Source organism: Molossus molossus, unplaced genomic scaffold (assembly GCF_014108415.1).
Source record: "Molossus molossus isolate mMolMol1 unplaced genomic scaffold, mMolMol1.p scaffold_m16_p_2, whole genome shotgun sequence".
Lineage (NCBI taxonomy): Eukaryota > Metazoa > Chordata > Mammalia > Chiroptera > Molossidae > Molossus > Molossus molossus.
In genome coordinates, this window is record NW_023425355.1 from 16451115 (window position 1) to 16460928 (window position 9814).

General features: G+C 45.3%; 1 pseudogene; it reads left to right on the plus strand.

Annotated features, from left to right (window-relative positions):
- Window positions 1-2401: 2401 nt before the first annotated feature.
- On the plus strand, window positions 2402-4251 carry LOC118636494 (annotated as a pseudogene).
- The last annotated feature ends 5563 nt before the right edge of the window (window positions 4252-9814 follow it).

The following is a 9814-nucleotide window of genomic DNA, read 5'->3' on the forward strand; positions in this document are numbered from 1 at the left end:
AATATAGGAGCACCAACATATATGAAAAATCTGCTGGAGGACTTCAAAGGAGAAATCAACAGCAATTAAATCATAGCAAGGGACTTCAATACCCTGCTGACATCACTGGATAGATCCTTTAGACAAAAAATTAACAAGGAAACACAGACTCTAAATGAAGCACTAGATCAAATGGATTTCATAGATATCTACAGAGAAATATACCCCAAAACTGCAGAATTCACATTCTTCTCAAGTGCACATGGGACATTCTCAAAGGTAAACCACATGTTAGGGCACAAACTAAGTCTCTACAAGTTCAAGAAAATTGAAATCATATCAAGCATCTTCTCTGATCACAATGGCATGAAACTAGAAATCAATTGCAGCAAGAACATGCAAAGACATTTGAAAACATGAAGGCTAAATAGCATGTTATTGAACAATGAATGAGTTACCATGGAGATCAAGGAAGAAATTAAAAACTTCCTAGAAACCAATGAAAATGAACACACAACAACACAAAATCTATGAGATGCAGCAAAAGCAGTTCTGAGAGGGAAGGTCATAGCACTACAGGCCTACCTCAAGAAACAAGAAAATTTTCTAAAAGACTATCTAACATCAGAACTTAAAGAACTGGAAAGCAAACAGAAAGAAAGCCCCAGAGCAAGTAGAAGAAAGGAAATAGTAAAGATCAGAGCAGAAATAAATGACATGGAGACCAAAAAAAAAAACAATTCAAAGGATCAATGAGACAAAGAGCTGGTTCTTTGAAAAGAGAAACAAGATGGATGGACCCTTAGCTAGACTCACCAAGAAACAAAGAGAGAGAACCCAAATACACAAAATCAGAAATGAAAGAGGAGAAATAATAACTGACACCACAGAAATACAAAGGATTGTTAACAAATATTATCAACAATTACACGGCAACAAATTCGACAATCTAAGCAAAGTGGACAAATTTTAGAAACACATAGTCTCCCAAAATGGAACTGGGAAGAGATAGAAAACTTGAACAGACAAATAACAACAAAAGAAATTGAAGATGTAAGCAAGACTCTCCCAGCAAACAAAAGCCCAGGCCTGGACGGCTTCACGGGGGAATTTCACTGAACATTCAAAGAAGAACTAATACCCATTCTCCTCAAACTATTTCAAAAAATTCAAGAAGGAAGACTTCCAAACTCATTTTATGAATCCAGGAAATCTCAAATTCCAAAACCAGAAAAAGACACTACAAAGAAAGAAAACTACAGGCGTATATCTCTGATGAACACAGATGCCAAGATCCTGAACAAAATACTAGCGAATCGAATCCAGCAATACATCAAAAAAAAATTATTCACCATGACCAAGTGGGATTCATCCCAGGGATGCAAGGCTGGTACAATATTCGCAAATCAATAAATGTGATACACCACATAAACAAAATGAAAGATAAAAATCATATGATCATATCAATAGACGCTGAAAAAGCATTTGACAAAATCCAGTGTCCATTTCTGATAAAAACACTCAGCAATGTGGGAATAGAGGGATATCTCGACGTAATAAAGGCCATATATGAAAGACCTACAGCCAACATCATCCTCAATGAGCAAAAATTAAAAGCATTTCCCTTAGGAACAGAAACAAGACAAGGATGCTCACTTTCACCACTCTTATTTAAAATCATGGTACTGGAAGTCTTCGCCACAGCAATCAGACAGGAAGAAAATATAAAAGGGATCCAAATTGGAAAGGAGGAAGTGAAACTGTCATTATTTGCAGATGACATGATACTATACGTAGAAAACCCCAAAGATTCCATCAAAAATTTACTACACTTAATAAATGAATTTGGCAAAGTAGCAGAACACAAAATTAATGTCAAGAAATCAATGGCATTCTTATACACCAATGATGAACTCACAGAAAGAGAAACTAAGAAAACAATTCCATTTACCATCACAGCAAAAAAATTAAGATACGCCCTGGCCAGTTTGGCTCAGTGGTTAGAGCGTCCGCCTGCGGTCCAGAGAGACCCGGGTTCGGTTCCCGCTAAGGGCATGTACTTCGGCTGCAGTTTGTCCCCGGCCCTGGTTGGTCGTGCGGGTGGCAGCCACTCGATGTGTCCCTTCCACATCAGTGTTTCTCTCTCTCTTCCTCTCTCTCCCTCCCACTCTATCTGTACAAAAAATGGAAAAATGTCCTCGGGTGAGGATAAAAAAAAAAAAAAAAAATTAAGATACCTAGGAATACACTTAACCAAAGAAATAAAGGACCTTTTCGCAGAAAACTACAGGACATTGAAAAAAGAAATAGAGGCCGCCGCTCATCGCTCGCCAGCCGACGGCCTCGCTGGGCCTCAGCTCCGTGGTGGCGGGTCCCCGCCGGGCGGGTGGTGCGCCTCGAGGGCCGCGAGTTCGAGCACCTGATGAAGAAGCTCTCGGCGACCATCGGCCGCAACTCGTCCCAGGGCTCGGTGGACGTGAGCATGGGCCACTCGAGCTTCATCTCGCCCCGGGGCGGCGGCCACGGCAGGGCCACCCCGAGCCCGCGGCACAGCCCGGGCCCGACACCGGCGGCGACTTCTACCTGCGCTGCCTCGGCAAGAACGGCGTGGCCGTGGCCGGCGTGGCCGTGGCCGGCGTGGCCGGCGTGTTCCAGAGGCGCGGGGCGCCGCCTTCAGGTTCCCGAGCACAAACATCAAGATTCCGTTCACTGCCCTGTCCAGCGAGAGGAAGGAGAAGCAGGAGGCGCCCGAGTCCCCGGTGATGCCCGTAAAGGCCCACATCTCTCCCTTGACAGTCACCATTCCAGACACCATGGCCCACCCGATCAGCCCCTGCCCTCCCCCACGGGAACCATCCCCCTCGGGGAGCAGGGTCTTCGTGCCATCCAGCCCTCGGGGAACCGTCATGCAGACGGTTCACATTGTCCACCAAACTCCTGCCCATCCAGCCCTCGGGGAGCAGGGTCTTCAGGGTACAAAATGGGCCGTGTGATACCATCTGACCTCAATTTAATGGCTGACAGCTCACAGCCAGAAAATGAAAAGGAAGCTTCAGGTGGAGACAGCCCAAAGGACGACTCGAAGCCACCTTACTCCTATGCACAGCTAATCGCACAGGCGCTTACGATGGCTCCCGATAAACAGCTCACCGTCAATGGGATTGACACACACATCACTAAAAACTATCCGTACTACAGGACCGCGGACAAGGGCTGGCAGAATTCAATTCGCCACAATCTCTCTCTGAATCGTTATTTCATCAAAGTACCACGTTCCCAGGAAGAACCAGGCAAAGGCTGTTCTGGAGGATAGACCCTGCCTCTGAGAGCAAACTGGTAGAGCAGGCTTTTAGGATGAGACGGCCTAGGGGTGTGCCTTGCTTTAGAACCCCTCTGGGACACTCGCGTCTAGAAGTGTCCCCGCCTCTCCTAATCAGGCTGGAGTGCTGTCTGCTCACCCCAGCGGTGCCCAGACCCCCCAGAGCCTGTCGAGGGAAGGTTCGCCGGCCCCCCTGGAGCCTGAGCCTGGCACCTCACAGCCCAAACTGGCTGTCATCCAGGAGGCACCAGGCTCCCCTCTGTCTAGCCAGCCCGTTTTAATTGCTGTGCAGCGGCAGCTGCCCCCGACGATCAAGCCCGTCACCTATACTGTCCCTGCCCCTGTGACCACCTCAACCTCCCAGCAGCCCGTCGTGCAGTCGGTTCACGTTGTCCACCAGATCCCGGCAGTGTCCGTCACCAGTGTGGCCGGACTGGCCCCAGCGAACACGTACACCGTCGCGGGGCAGGCCGTAGTCACACAGACGGTGGTGCTGGCCCCTCCCAAAGCAGAGCCACAGGAGGACGGAGATCACCGAGAAGTGAACGTGAAAGTGGAACCTATTCCCGCAATGAGCCAGGCCACCCTGGGGGCCCCAGCCGGGTGATTCAGACAGCACAGCCCACCCTCATCCAGATGGTCACCATCGTGCAGCAGGCACCTCTTGGGCAGCACTAGCTGCCAATAAAAACTGTGACACAAAACGGGACTCACGTGGTGCCAGTCCCCGCCGCTGTGCACGGCCCGGTGAACGACGCAGCAGCAAGGCCTCTGCACATGCTGGCGACACATGCGTCAGCGTCGGCCTCCCTGCCCACAAAGCGCCACAGTGGCGACCAGTCGAAGCAGTCAGAGCTTAAGCGGGTCAAGACCGAGGACGGGGAGAGCATCGTCATCGCCCTGAGCGTGGACACGCCGCCGGGGCCGTGAGGGGGGAGGGCGCCCAGAACTAGCAGCCCGGGAGCTTCCCGCTTCCCTGTCGACTCTGGTGCCAAAGGAGACACTGCCCTTCACGGATGCCGGAGCGTGTCCCTCGGGGGGCAGAGGGCCCTGCGGTTGGACTTCACGTCAGCACTGAAAACACAAAACCCAGGTGGCCTTAAAACTCCTTAAAGACAGCCCTGGCCGGTTTGGCTCAGCGGTTGGAGCATCGGCCTGCGGTCCAGAGAGACCGGGTCGGTTCCGGCTAAGGGCACGTACCTCGGTTGCAGTTTGTCCCCGGCCCTGGTTGGTCGTGCGGGTGGCAGCCACTCGATGTGTCCCTTTTACATCGATGTTTCTCTCTCTCTTCCTCTCTCTCCCTCCTGCTCTATCTGAACAAAAAATGGAAAAATATCCTCGGGTGAGGATAAAAAAACAACAACAAAACTCCTTAAAGACAGAAATCACACCTGAACTTGAAACCACACAACAAACCTGGTCCCAGCAGTGTCCCCGCCCAGCGCTCGCCTTTTAACCCTGAGCAGACTCGGCCCTTCCGAGTGAGGACGGCGCCTGGTGCGAGCAGGTGGCCCCGAGGGCCCTCCTGAAGGGGACAGCGAGGAGCCACCTCAGGACCCCGGGCTGCAGATGAGACAGTATTTTGTTGTTCACATGCGGAATTAGAGTATTTTGAGGTTACTTTCTTTACGGAATAATGGGGTCTTTGACATTTCAGATCACTCCATTTCTACTCTGGAAGTTTGGACCCACACAGGACCTTTCGTGTGGGTTCCATTTGAGAAAAGAACAGCATAGCTCTGTTTTCCTTGCTTGTTTTCAGCCTCTGGAAGGATTTCCGGTGTGCTGTTAAAGATCGGGAGGAGTTCGTGATGGCAGCAGCCCCGTTCCTGGTGGAGCAGCTGCCTGATGAGTTTACTCCTCCGTGTCGATGTGTAGGACGGACAGATGGACTCGGCGGGCTGCGTGGATGAACTGCTGGACTTGCGGGCTGCACCTGTTTTTCTTGCTACTTTTTGTTGTTTCTTTTTGTTGACTTTGTCCCTGGCATCATTTTCCACTCTAAGTAAAACAAGTCTCCTACTTTATTTGGGGGGGAAATTCAATCTTTTATCACACACCCTCCCTTTCCAATAATGTCCCAGAGCTCTTGGTGACAGTGTGTTGTCTTAGGTGCCCTCACCAACTCAGCATCGTCTGACCTGCTGTCTGCCCAACTCGGCCCCACTCACCCTGCTGCTGGGGCGGGGCAGAAACTGCGTGTTAATACAGGGTCTTGGAAGCAAGCGCCCTGTGGATAAATATTGGAAACATCTAACTTGTTTTCTGATTTGTGACAGGAAATTTCCCTCAACCTTTCAAAACTGCATCCCCTACTAAGGCTGACGTCTCTCCTACAAAAAATAAAAGCAAGAGAAAAGAAAACCAAGGTGAGAATGGAAAGTAGGAGGCACCCCTCAGGGCCTCGGCTCATGCTCCTCTGGGAGAAACCACTCGCCTTTCCAGAGTGTTCCGGGGGTCAGGGCTGAGCAGCCGTGCAGCTCGAGAGGTTTGGCTTTATTATGAATTTTTAAATGTCATCATCATAACATTATTTATTTAAATGTAGTTATTTTGGTATTTAATTTTTTTTTTTAAAGAGAGGGGAAAAAAACCTGTATTTTCCTGGTGGAATGAAACAACTCAGAATGGTATATTTAGGCAATTTTAAAACACTTCTTATTTACCTAAAGACCAAATATGATCAATTTGTTCTAAGTATTGTGTGTCATTCCAAAGTATGGAGCTGTCATGATGTTACTGCAGATGATGCATATTAAAGATTATGAACTTGCAAAAAAAAAAAAAAAAAAAAAGAAAAAAGAAATAGAGGAAGATATTAAAAAGTGGAAGCACATACCTTGTTCATGGATTGGAAAAATTAACATCATTGAAATGTCCGTACTACGCAAAGCAATCTATAGATTCAATGCAATTCTCATTCAAATACCAATGACATACTTCACAGAACTAGAACAAATACTTTAAAAGTTCATATGGAACCAAAAAAGACCCCGAATAGCCACAACAATCTTGAAAAAGAAGAACAAAGTTGGAGGGATCACATTACCAGATTCCAGGTTATACTACAAAGCCACTGTAATCAAAACAGCCTGGTACTGGCACAAGGACAGGCAGATAGATCAATGGAACAGAATAGAGAACCCAAAAATGGACCCAAGGCAATATGCTCAGTTAATATATGACAAAGGTGGCAAGAGCATACAGTGGAATAAAGACAGCCTCTTTAATAAATGGTGTTGGGAAAATTGGACAGCTACATGCAAAAAATGAAAGTAGACCATCAACTTATACCTTATACAAGAATAAACTCAAAATGAATAAAAGAATTAAATGTGACCCATGAATCCATAAAAATCCTAGAAGAAAATGTAGGCAACAAAATTTCAGACATCATACACAGCAGAATTTTCACTGATACATCACCTAACGCAACAGAAACAAAGAAGAAAATGAACACATGGGACTACATCAAACTCAAAAGCTTCTACACAGCAAACAAAACAACCACCAAAATGGAAAGGCAACCCACTCTATGGGAGAGCATAATTGCCAATGATACATCAGATCAGCAGTTAATTTCCAATATATAGAGAGTGCTCATACAACTCAACAAAAGGAAGACAAAGAACCCGATTAAAAAATGGGGAGAGGTGCTAAATAGACACCTCTTCAAACAGGACATACAAATGGCCAAGAGACATATGAAGAAATGCTCAACATCACTAATCACTGGAGGGATGCAAATTAAAACAATGATCAGGTATCACCTCACACAGGTCAGAATGGCCGCCATCAACAAATCATCAAACAACAAGTGTTGGCGAGGGTGTGGAGAAAAGGGGACTCTAGTACACTTCTGGTGGGAATGCAGACTGGTGCAGCCACTATGGAAAACACTATGGTGTTACCTCAAAAAATTAAAAATTGAACTGCCATTTGACCCAGTGATCCCACTGCTGGGAATATACCCTAAGAAGCCTGAAACACCAATCAGAAAGAATATATGTACCCCCATGTTCATAACAGCACTATTTACAATAGCTAAGATCTGGAAACAGCCCAAATGTCCATCAGTAGACAAATGGATAAAAAACCATGGTACATATACACAATGGAGTACTACGCAGCTGTAAGAAAGAAAGATCTCTTATCCTTTGAGACGACATGGAGGGACCTTGAGAGTATTATACTAAGCAAAACAAGCCAAGAAGAGAAAGACAAATATCACATGATCTCAGTTATTTGTAGAATATAATGAACATAACAGTCTGAGGAATGGGGTAGTTCCAGAGACATGGAAGTGGGGTCCAGACTGAGAATCTCCAGAAAAGGGGGTAGTGGGGGAGAGATAAACCACAGAACTTATATGCATGTATGCATGAACAATAGGCATGGACAACAAAGCTAGGGACAGGGCTGGGGGGGGGCGGAGAATCAGTGGGGGGAAAAGGAGAAACATCTGTATCAAAAAGAAATAAATTAATTAAATAAAAAAAAGAAAAGAAAACATGCTTGCTATAATATAATATTGAAAAAAAAAATCTTCTGCCTATAATCTCTATGGAGTTTTAATGTTTAATTGTTCCTTTCCTGCTGAGATTTTGTGAGTATGTTACCAAACCAAAGTCCATGTGCTCAGTGTTTCCAAAGGCCAAACCTCAAAGTATCAGAGTTGGGAGTAAGGAAAGGTTTATTGATTGAGAAGTCACCAACTAAGAAATTCGGGCCTCGGTGGTTCCTCAAATCCATCTTAAAAAATACAGGGTTCATCCCGGCCAGTGTGGCTCAGTGGTGGAGCATTGGCCCATGCACCAAGAGGTCTCTGGTTTGATTCCTGGTCAGGACACATCCAGGTTGTGAGCCTGATCCCCAGTGGGGGGCATGCAGGAGGTGGCCAATCCATGTTCTCTCTCATGGATGTTTCCATGTCTCTTCTGCTCCCTGCCTCCCTTTCTAAAATCAATAAAGGAAAATAAATAAATTTTAAAAAAGGAAAAAGTGGGTAGTGATCAAATAACAAATAGACCAAGATTGGAGATCAAGTAGTGACAGGTTATTGGATGAGAGAGCTAAACCAAGGAGTGTAGAAGCCAAATATTTAAAAATAGAGCCCAGTGAATAACCACAACTGTTATAACTCAGTGCCATTGACCTAAACTCCCAGAGGCCTTCACGACAACCAAAGGGGTTGTCAGTTTACTCTTTTACTGAAGAACATTCTTCACTAACTAATCCCTAAGTAATCGCTAACCCTGGGGCAATAACTAACCCTTGAGTAATCCTGGGCTGCACCAGGGATAATCTATTGAAAACATCTTGACCTTTGAGATGTCTGGGAAACTGAGTAACAGGTAATTAACTAACTGCTAAATTCCGCTTCTGTAACATGCTTGCTTACACGTAGCAACCCCCTTACAAAATCCTATAAAAAGGAGCCATTTTAGCTCTCCGGGGGGCAGTCACTCCTGTGTGGGACATACTGCAGGGGCCTGCGGACTTAGCTCAATAAACTCCTTTTGTTAAACCCCATCTTGGCGTCTGAGTTTGGTCGATCTCCTGGGTTACAACACAACTAACTCAAGGAGTTGAATTGAGGCTACGGGAGAGATGATATTCTTTAGGGTCTCCTAAACATGCCTATAGAAATGTAGCCAAGTGTTAGGAAATAGTTGAGATTTGGATAAATGTAGCTATCATAGATGATTCCTTTTCTTTGGGGGAGGGGGGATTCTTTTTATAGTAAATAATTCTTAATGGTAATTGTGGCTAGGAAACAAAAATTGTGATAATATCTTTGCGGTGGGCTACTTCAACCTAATTTTACTGTACCAACAATTTTATTTCTGGAATTTATGTTATTGACAGCTGTTTTTATGAACCAAAATCGAGGTCCAGCCACTTGGTAGATTTTAGCCAGCAGTACACTCCAAGTTGATTTTGTTAATATAAATTTTATTGTAAGCCAGCAAGTAAGGAACCCACTGGGACTTGTTCCCAAATCAATGCCTCCCAAGAACAAAGAACAGCTACGTTTATAGGGCTAGTTGCTTATGTCATAGCACTTGAGGTATGTTCATGGTGAGCGTGCTCTGTAAGCGAAGATGGCTGTACATGCATCGCACGTACAGAAAATGGGAAACAAGCTTCGCCTTAGGCAGAGATTTTAGTATTATAACAGGGATATAACGAAAAAAAGTTTATGCTGAGTTCACTTAAGTTTTATTTCGTCAGTTTCAACTGATGTGGTGCATTTTTTTTTTCTACTGGCTTCCTTATCTTTGTCTCTTGCCCGAAGAAAAACATCTCAGGCAAGTCTTGTTAGAGTTCAGTCAATCAAACGAGCTTAGCAAATGTTTAAGTAATTACCTGAGGTTTTCTCCTAGTTCTTAACCCTTCTGTACAAGGCAGCTGGGCTAAAGCTGTAATATTGTGATTTATAATAAGGGATATATATATTTGGTTTTTATTCCTGTTTCTGGCAGAGTTCCAAAAACCTTTGGAATTTCCTGTGAT